Source organism: Cupressus sempervirens, chromosome 5 (assembly GCF_028749045.1).
Source record: "Cupressus sempervirens isolate cs-2001-9-10 chromosome 5, ASM2874904v1, whole genome shotgun sequence".
NCBI classification, from domain to species: domain Eukaryota; kingdom Viridiplantae; phylum Streptophyta; class Pinopsida; order Cupressales; family Cupressaceae; genus Cupressus; species Cupressus sempervirens.
In genome coordinates this window covers 937523158-937534893 of record NC_143122.1, presented here as the reverse complement: position 1 = coordinate 937534893, position 11736 = coordinate 937523158, and positions in this window count along the sequence as shown.

The following is an 11736-nucleotide window of genomic DNA, read 5'->3' as shown; positions in this document are numbered from 1 at the left end:
TATCTTGCTTTGTCCTATTATGCCTTCAATTGTGAAAATCCAACTACCTCTGCCAACAAAAAACCTTATCACTTCCAACTGCCTTTAAATCATTCAATTCATCTTTATAATCACGAGCGGAATCTAATCTTATCTCAATCTGATCACAATATGATCTTATTCAATCATAAATAGTAAATCTGCATTTGTACTAAGAATATCTTGCAAACACAAAACTATGTGTAGCTTCTTCCGATGAATACCTGTGTAAAAACTAACTATAGATATGGAAAATTTGGATTCTCCTAGTTTCAACGGTATATAATAGTCCATATCTCTAATGAAAATGGTGCCTCTGAGGTCGATTTGAAATTTGTAGGCCCGTGCCATGAACATACCATTAAAATGGAAAAATAAAAACTATATAGTTAAAACTATATAATATATCAATTTAATTCAAATCTTTCAAATTTAAAATTCTAAGAATGTGACCATCAGAGATATGACTTTAATATTTCAAAATACTTGCATTTTCATCCTATCCTCCCAATGGATGCCAAGTGTTAATTTCTCATTAGCTAACTATCTAGGCGGGCCCCACATCTCCTATGCAACATTTGAAATTTGAATTTAAATCTTGTTGATCTTATGACAATATGATATTATGATGACTTCATAATATCTTAACACAAATATTTTACCTCCCCAATCTGACGATTCCCGTGTTTGGTGTAGCATGTTAACCCTTCAGCTGAGGCCTCTCGATCTCACAAAAACTTGCTTCTTCATAGCATTATAAGATTTCAAATTATATCTCTTGACCATATAGTTCATCGTGACATCATAGCCTCCAATATTTCTTCTTTCGATCTTACAACAATATCCTACCATTGCAGCTCTTCAATTTAACTCTCCCAGCCTTACGATGAGATTCTTGGAGATGCCACATGGTACTTCTTCCTCTGCATTGACCATCAAAATTAAGCCTGCTTTGGACTGAACTTGGGCCCCACCACACATAAGAAAGCTTTTCCTTTGAAAAGGCTTGTGTCTCAAAGACACTTAGAAGTTGTGCTCTCATGTTTATAAACATAAAAAATTACCACTCCTTGCCCAATGTGGGACAAAGACATGAGGTATTTTAGATATGTTACCCCTTGACCTATGAGTAAAGGAATGGATGCTTGTAATGCCTTATTGTGTCAAAAATTCATGATGCCCACTTGGCTTAAGATGCAGGTCTCCTTATCTAATCCATTAGAGTGGCTGTCAGAGAGAAGTACCATGCTTCACGAGCCACAAACTTCCAACACACCACTTTAGAACTTGTAGATGACTCTGCATATGGACATTTGCTTCTTACGTGCTCCAACCTAGATTCTACTGGAGAACCCTCCAAGATTAACACGTCCTTCTCCATGCCCACTCCACACTTCAATGGCATAGCTTGCATAATCTACTTGTGGGGTGAGATTCAAATGGCAAATGATGAAGAATGTGTGAAAAAAGCTCTCCACAACTCTACCCTTGTTGCTCTACATGTAGATACCCTAAAATAGGCTCCATTCCTTTCATGGCACTAAAAAAGGGGAGGGGCAATAAGTAATGGGGTTCAACACCTCATATCTGCATTTTCCTTATGTCTAGCTTCCTTTCCACACCACTTGGATTTGTTGAATTTTGCAACACTCATGTAACCAGCCAGTACATCATCTCCCTTCCTCATTACTAAGCCACAAGACAATAATTCTAAGCCTCATTGTGCCCTTGGTTCATGCTTGCATGTGCCCTTTTTGGTCATTACATTGGATCTAGCACCTCTTCATAAGATTCAAAAATCTTAAAAAACCTTTTTAGGCACAGGTCTTGGTGAATTTGGAGCACTTGTTGATTTGCGATTTATGTTTAAAACCATAACCATATTGTAACCATTTTAAGCACCACATAATCAGGTATGAGGGCAACTGCTTACTCCACTATATAATCTAATCTCCCAAGAAATAGTAGACATGTCAAATTTTTTAAAATAGGGAATACAATACTTTGGAAACTCCATCACTCCATATTGAGAAATATGAATCTTCTCCTATTCATTTCACTTATTTCTTTTTATTATCCAAGGATACACCTGACGTTCACACTCACACTTCATGGGTTTTGAGCAAGATATCAGACACCATATTTCTCAAACTATGACATTTATAAATTCCATCATTTGGGAAAGCATCTTGGAAGATGTTTAGGAATTTCAATCTACTTCCCCCATTCTTGTGAATATACAAGAAGTGATGTTCATTGTAGATTGGCAAGGGCATTCATTGCGATTATCAACAATGAAGACTAAACAAAACACCTTTGGATGTCAGTGAATTGGTCCTATTACAAATTTACATGAGTACTTGCCCAATGCATCACCTTATTACTCATATTCATTTTTGGTATCCAATTCATTCCAAAAATTTCCATCATGGTAATACCCAAAGGATTACATAATGAGATTATAGAGAGACACTAGTTCATATATTGGAATGTGTATTAAATCACCTTGTTATTTGCAGCTATTCAATGTACATCATAGCCATACTACCTTATGATCTCAGATGGTAATATGTGAACCACCACCACATTTTTGTGATCAAAATCATTATGTCTTCTTCAAACACATCTAATCATACCAGTTTGGTGAAGTTAGTCAAGCCCCAAAGCAGGTCTAGCTAAATTTTTTTACGAATTGAAACACATGATCTTGCAAACTAATTCACTAAACACTTGGTACTGACTAGATCCAATTTTGAGCACTGAATCATCATTTAAAAATTGAGTTTACCCTATTTTCACATACTGCAATTTTTTGATAAGAGGGCCTGTAGGTTGGCTTTAAAAATTGACCCAAACAGATAACTGGGCTTTAAAAACTGAAATGCTGATACCTTGATCTACATTCTTATACCTTGTTAGATCTCATCTCATGATTAATTCTAGGTCAAACGATATTGACCGTCAAAGTTGCTCACTTGAAACTGCTTGTAAATAAACATGTCAATAAACCATAAAACACATTTGGTTTTGGCTTCAGAAACAGGTCAAACTGACACTTGGGAGCATGAAAAATGGGGCATTAGTTCACTATCATGAGGGGAATACAATTTTGTGATTTGAGTTCATGAGAAATAATAGGACGCATTTTGAAAGTGTGCAAAATGAGGTACTCATAATTGCAGAATAGTGAACTTCAGAATAAATGTGGTTTTCACAAATGGAATGGACCTAGGAGAGTGTGATGATGGATTGGTCAAGACTTGCAAACTAGCACACTTGAAATATTCTTAGAGTAGAGCACAATGGTGCAATCCATTTGATCTCATCATTCACAAATTTAGAGTTATGACATCCCAAATAGGGGTATTGATCAATCTGCATTTTATGACACTAGTAAAATGTTATAAATTGCATTTGGAATCACATTTGAAAACTGATGTTACAAATTTTTCATAGGCTCAAATCTAGAACATAGCAAGTGTGTTACCTCTAAGATACAATGCAAAAGGAAAATTTTCAGTATGGTCAATTCCAGATTTTAGAGAAATATGCATCAACATGATAGAGATAAGTAACCAACTTTGAGGGATTCAAAACCTACTAAAAGAAGATCAAAATGACATGAAAATTGAAACATAGGCTCTTTGATATGCATAGTAAACAATCAAAAAGTGGCGAATCATGAAACATAACCAGGTGGGAGATATTCAAATGCAAACTAGGCTTCCTATCATTGTTTGACACTTAAAGAGGAAAAAATATAGAAATAAACACTGCTCAAAATAGAACTTCACAGAATGAATCGGAATAACAATTTATCATTATAGGATGCATGGATATATTGAATGAAAGGTGTTAGAAACATTAAACACCTCTTAGAATTTAAAATGACAACTGAGTATACAAGCAAGAAAATGCATTTACAGGGCTCAAAATGACTCAAATTTTTGGAATGGTACTCAAAATGGGAATGCAATTTTGAGTCCCATTAGAACTTATTAGTTGAATTAAATTTAAGGATACTATAAAAATTGAAGATGATACTAATATCCCTCCACCTAATCCAACTGTACTTATCAAAGAGGAAATCCAAGGATTGACTAAGGACTCAAGAAAACTTTGTACAAATCTAGTTCTGTTATAGGTAATTGAATATCAAAAGCTTGAAGTTAAGAAGACTAACTAACTATGCTATAATCACACTAGTTATAAAGGTTACAAGTGTTGAGAAACTTGGTAAGGCATAGATTGTATATTTTCCACTAATGACTTGTACATAAATTTTGAGAAAGGGAGTAAATTTTGAGAAAGTTTCAAGCACAAAGTCGGTAGATGAAGAAATTACACAGAAAGAGAAAGAGGCTACTCAAGCTCTCATTCAAATGTCAAATGCAAAGATTGTAGAACCTATGCCAGTTACACTTATACAGTAGGTGATGTCTACACCAATGCAACAACCAGAGGAGAGATCAAGTGACAAAGGGAAGCAATTACAAATACCACTACCAAGTGATACACCCTCAAGATGTTAGGCTCTAAATCATGTAGAAGAGGATGATGATGGACCAGTACACCTAAATGAGGTAATTACTCTACCTACATATGATTTGAATAATCTTAACTGAGAGAAAATGCATGAATTAGAAATTTTGTTGAGCTGAATGGCCAAATAAGAACAACTAAAGAAATAATCGAAGAGAAGATAGGTATTGCATACTATCAGAGATATTTTTACAGATGATTTTGGTATTATAGAGGTAAATCATTAGCATAAAATTTTGGATAAACTAGTATATGTAGCAGATAGAGTTTAGATAGAGGACATAGAAACAAATGAGAAGTTGTTACAATGGTCTAAAAGGAGAATGGAGCATAAAGTCTCACATGAACTTGTACAACACCAAACCAATATTTCTACAACTATTAAACAATTGGAAATAGTTTTGAAAATAATAAATTATTTATACTTTACATTGTGTGATATAGATCTCTTTACAACAGATACTCAATGATCATTAGAGTTATTATGTGCAAGCATGAAGACTAATGTTCACTCATTGAGTAAGAACACAAGTTCAAGTCCATTTTCATTTAGTGTACTTACATTTAGTCAGACAAAGTTAGTTGAGCTCACAGTTAAAGATGCAAAAATATGAAATAAGTTGGCACTAATTCAACTTCAATTATTGCCATACATAGATATAATTTAGAAGGTTATTTCTGTCGTAATTTTCTTTTTTGAAGAGAGACACAATTTTTGCACATATTACAAGATTCATTAACCTAGCTGCTAAGATAGAGACTTAGTTTCAAAATTTGGAAAAGGTACAAGAAAGATGGAGCACAACCTATCCCCATATTGTGGCAAGTCATCAATTTTTTTTGACAAGTTCCAACTCACCCCAACAACCCGAGCTGCCATCAATGAAAAAAATAAGGGGAATAATTGATAAGAAGGAAGAAGTAATAAGAAAGGGAGAGTTAAAGTTAGAGCTAGAGTTATGAAGAAGAAGGTATTAGTCACATAATCAAATTTTGGTCTTAAGGGAGAATACATTTTTGAAAGAAATGATTTCATGACAAAGTGTTTTTTCCACTAATGTCAAAGGGGGAGTTTTTAAATCTCTAAGCCTATGTTGCCGATTAGTGACCAAACACTTAGTCATTTATAAGTCATTTATGAGGCAAGATTACATGGTCATCACTATGATTGAGTTATTTAGTAAAAGTCGAGCAAGTAACACTTAGACCAAGCAAAACAATGATTATCGAGCATTTAGTAGATACCGAGTAGATATGTGAGCCGAGGAATATAGTATGAGATGATTAATATAATGATGACCGAGCATATTGAGAAGCTATCAAGATCTAAGTACATAGACTTATAGAAGTCAAGAAACAACATACATGAACGAGCATCATAGCACTCAAGTGCCAAGTGATGCAGTTTTGATATGTGAGTTTGTAATAGCACAAACACATATGTGAATAATTATGGCCAATATTTCTATGAGATTTAATATCTATAGAGCCAGATTAGATTTTGATTATGTGTCATTAGTAGAAGTCAATGATCCCTAGGCAAACAATTCAACCAATAAAAAAAGGGGATATAAATGGAAAAAGATGATGAAGTTTAAACCATTGATCAAGATCTAGAAACTTCACATGAAGTCTATTTAAGGAGGATTCTAACCCTAGAATCATATGGAGAGTGAGAGATGAAAATAAAAGGATGAAATGCATAAATGATACACGTATGTGAAGAAACTAAAGAGATAGATTTAATAGATGGAGAAATCAGAGCAGTAAAGGACTTAACATATTTAACAAATTAGGAGAATTAGATTAGAGATAGGGATAGAGGAGACCCAAGATTAGCTTCCAGAGCATACCAAGGGTTAGGTACTAAACCAATTATTTTATAATTGAGAAATGGAAAATATCTTAACAGAGTGGTCCTAATAGGCCTATGTAAATCTCTTGATCTAGTCCTTACTTTATTATAAGTGTTAAGTCCTCTAACACAGAAAGGTCTATTAGTCTTTCAAGTCTTTAAAAGGATATACCTTTCATCGGGTAGATCATATCTTATGGTCAAACTTTATAACCTTAAAAAGTTAACTTTATTGTTGCAACAATGAAGATTTGCAAGTTCCATCCTCACCCTAGTTTTACCTTCATCTTGAAGTGTTTCTGGGTAACCAAATTAGTGTGTTATGTATTGAACTGTTATGTATGTGATGAGCTTATTTTATGTTTCAAAATTACCATTTTAATGATGAATTAGGTATGAATTTAATGAAATTGATTTTTAGTCAAAAGTTTAGGATCCTAATTGACCCCCCACCTCTTAGTATCTTGTTTCCCATATATATTCCTACATGACTTTCCCTCCCTATGAAGAAAGAACCTAAAGTTAAAAAAATTATTGTTTCTTGGACATATAAGAACTTGTTCAATATTCTTTTAAATTTCCTAAGAGAGTGAATAATTTTAAGCCTAGAAAGCCTTACAAATCAAAAGTACCTAAGGATTGCTTCTATGTTGATGAGTATGATGAATTTAATTCTAAGATGGTAGATTTTATAAAAGATAGTAATGATGAGAATGATGAAATAGAATTTTTTTTTTATTGAAGAAGAAAGCCCTCGAAAGAAATAAAAGAAGAAAGAGCATTAGTATCACAGATTGAGAAGAAAAAGTCCTATTGGATTATAGATATTGGTTTTTCCCATCATGTTAATCGGGATATGAAAAAATTATTTGATTTCAATAGTTATGATGGTGGAATAGTTAGAGTTGGAAATAATGCAACATGTCTTGTAAAAGGAAAAGGATATATTACTCTTGATGGAAAGACTAACGGTGAGTATTTTTACTTTATGGATGGTTTGAAACATAATATTTTGAGTATTGGATAACTCGATGACAAGGAATGTTAGTCAGTTTACAAGGAAAGCTTGTGCCATCAAGGATGAGAATGGTACATTGATTGGTAGTGGTACAAGAACAAGAGGTAATGCGTTTTAGTTGAATCATACTGAAATGACATGCTTGGTTTCTAAATTGGATGAAAATTGGTTATGGCATAAGAGATTTTTTCATATCAACTTCGATAACATTGTGAAGGAAAATAATACATTTGTAGTAGGAGATTTTCCTAAGAACGTGAAACTTACTAACATGATGAGCAAAGAATGAGTGTTGGAAAAATAGAATAAAAGTTTATTTTTAGTACATCAATAAACTTGGAGATTATACATATAGATTTGAGTGGTCCTAAAAAAAAATCTTTTTATGGTGATAGGTATTTTATCTTTCTTATTGATGATTTTGCTAGAATGATGTGGATTTCATTTCTTGGAGAAGTCTAAAGCTTTTGAGAAATTCAAGATATTTAAGAATAGAGTTGAGAATGAACTTGGGTTGAAGATAAATTTTTTGCAATTTGATAAAGGAGGAGAAACTATTTCAAATGAATTTAACAATTTGTGTGAGGATAATGGTATAAGGAGACAATTTTTAGCCCCTAAAACTCTACAACATATATTTTGGAAAGGAGTAAATAAAATAGTATACAATATGAATTTTCACAATTTCTTTATCACTCTTTGCCAAGAGTCAATATCCCGAATTCATACATAGAAAATGAGTCTTCATCTTTTCTTTCTAGCTATCATAGCTCCATCAAACTTAGGACTTCCTTTTCTTAAATGACTTATTGTTGATCTCCCAAAGGTGTTAAGCTTTCTCTTCAAGGACCTAAAGCTCTGATATCAATTTTTTGAAAATAAAGTTTACCAATATAACTGAGAGTTGTGGGGGGGGGGGGGGGGGGGGGTGGGTGGGGGGGGGGGTGGTGAATCAACTATCCAACTATTACAAAAATTATAAACTTTAATAATCCTTAATCATATATGCTATATGATAACCTACCATAACAAGATACTCATTTACAATAACACTAGATATGTTAACTAGGGAAACCATTGATCAGAGGGAAAACCCCGGTGGGGATGGTACCCACAAAATGATGTACTAATATAAATATTCATTATTATAGGATGCACCCTATTAGGAGTCAATAAAAATATTTACTATATATTAGTCCCTGTTAGGAGACTTTGAATCCATATTAGGAGATTCCAATCCTATTAGGAGTTGTAGAAGGAAAATGGACCTACTCTCCAGAGAAATTTAGGGGAAAGACCAATGAACCCACTGTCCAAATGATCTTTATGTTATTCCTTGCAGAATAATAGAAATGAACTATATTATTACTTTCTCTTCCTCTATCCTTTCAACTAGACTTCCTCTCCTCTAATCTCTATACTAGATCACCAACTTTGCATCCAATAATCCCTTAGATCGCTTACTCACATTACCAAATACTCTTCTCTTTTTTGCACTCCTCAATTGCAATTCACATCCAACTACACTCTTTACCAGAAGGAAAATAACCTTCCTTTATACCATGTTCTCAAAACAATTCTGTTGTGGTTTCACAATGCACATCCCATTTCTCCTAGAAATGGGGACCCCCTAGTAAATTTTTGTCTCCCAGACCCCTAGCCTAGGGCCTAGGTCATTTTGGAACTCCCCCTAGAGTCAGGGTGTAGCCTTTTTCTCTAACCAAGAAAACCTAGTGGAGTCAAAGCAAGAGAATATGGAGGCTTTTTAGTATTTTTAGTGCATGGAAGTGCACTACCACACTTAGTGCACATGCACACCTATCCAAGGTGCACAAGTGTGATAAATGTGCTAAATGTGCAAGTGCGCACCCATTCCCTTTTGAGATGTGCACATGTGCACTTATGCATGTGCACACCTCCAAAGGGTGTGCACACTAGGTCGAGGTCTATATAAGCCCGAGACCCTCCACCCTTCTTCACTTGTTCTTGCATGCTCCTCTCCTCTCACACCCTCAAACCTCCAAAGGTGTGTTAAATCTACAAGAAACACAAAACACCAAGTGTTAGATAACACCAAAGGTGTGTACATGTACACCTCATTAAGGTGTGCATGTGCACACCTTTGTTCACACTAAAGCCTAAAATGAAAAAAAAAACTAAAGAGCCTAATTCAACTAAAACCTAAGGAAAGGTGCACACGTGCACATGCACACCTTTCAACCTAAAAGACAACAAAATTAACCTAAGGAAAATGTTGCAAATATGTGCACCTCTCCAAGGTGTGCATCTACACACCATTTTGTGTATTACAAAAAAATCAAGTGTATATTAGTGCACACCCAATCAAGGAGTGCACATGCACACCCTTTGTGCATAGAAAAGAAGAAGAAAGACAATTGATTCCCCCCCTTTACAAAGTATTTTCCTTGGACATGTGCATATTTGCATACATGCACATGTTCACACCTCACCTAGGTGCACAACTACACCAAAATGGTCATAGAGGGACTATTTAAGTGCACCTAGTGCACTTGTCAAGGTGTGCTAGGTGCACTATTTTGCATTCCAGGGATTATGGGGGGAATTGAATTAGTTTTTCACTATTTTGGGTCATTATTGGTAGGTTTTGGTAGGTTAAGGTTTTATTTTTATCTTTCTTGACTAATATCTATTCTTTTTGTGCAGATAAAATGACATCATCATCATCCTCAATGGTATAAATGATTGTTCTTAAGACTGTTGTCTTCAAATACTAAGGTGCACTAAAGAAATCCCACTTTCAGGATAGACATGCAGAAATCAGAGACACCAAGCTTAGACATATTGATTGGAATGGATTCCTCACCATTTGAAATAAGCCTAAAGAAAAATACACAATAGTATCAGCTATGATTTGTTCAAGGCTAGTAAATGCAACATCACATCTAACTTCTATACAATCCTCTGAGTTGATTATGACCTTGGCAGAACATTATGTGCTTGAAGAAAAGTTTGTCAAGAGTGTCATAGGGGAGATTATCCTTGACCTCAGACCAAGGAATATTGAGGTGTTTCATCTCCTAAGGGTTGATCAATATGTAAAGATGATCTATGACTGGGAAAAAAGATGGTATAGGGAAAATGAAAAGGAAGCCAAAGAAATAATTCAATCTTCCTTCTTAATAGATAGAACACCAGTAGGTCATAGAGTCAGGAAAGTAGATATGACATGAGGGTACATAAAGGATGATATTGGCTATGCAATTTTACTTTTGAGTAGATCCATGGGACTCCCTACAGTGGGACAACTTCACATTTGGATGGTGCACTTCATAGAGACCATTAGGATGGAAAAAATGCCAATAGACTAGGCTACTATCCTCAGTGAAAATCTACATGGGTAGGTGATAGACATAAAAGTCAACCCAAGATCTTATATGACATCATACATGATGTACTTACAGGTAGCTAGAAAAATTGACTACCTAGAACTTTACAAAAAGGGTAGGATGCAAGATGCTAATGCATGGCCCTATGTGGGATATCCTCAGCTAGTGAAGAATAATCTTTTAGATTGGAGAAAGGAGTATAGGATAGTGAATAAAAACTTTATATTCACAATCATCCAATTCATAGAGGGTGATATGTCAAATGAATGTTTTTAGAGGTAGCAACCAGAATCATAGAGATTGATGCCTACTACATCCAGTTCAAAACATTTACATACCTAAGGGAAACAAGCACATAGGTGAACCCAATGAAGCTCCCAAGATATCCTTCTGATAGGCTCATTTTTTTGGAGATTTCCAGGAAACTCACATTTACATATGAAAAAGTGAAGAAATAACACAAGATGACATGGGTATGGCCAATCATCATAGGTTCTTTTGAGGTTAAGCATAAATAATATATAATGACCTTTGATTCAAAATGGGATCACTATCCCTTGGAAGAGTACAACTCCCCTCACCCATACTTTGATAATATTGGGATGGTACAACATCTGGCAAGAAAGTAGTTTTTACATGAAGATGCACTTGAAGATCACTGGATGAATGCAATAGATGACTATGATATCTGAATAAAGGATTATTGTAGGATGACTCTATATCTAAAAAAAGGCCCTCAAAATGAAGATCCCATTTACGGTTTTTGAAAAAGACACATAAGATGTATTATATCCACTGTATAATAGGGATAAAACTTATGAGAGACCGATAAGAGATTGGTAGAGATGAGAATGTAGAAATTAATAATAGAGCTAGGCACATAGTCCAACTAATAAGGGAATGAATCAATAAACCCTTCAAACTTTATCCAGTAC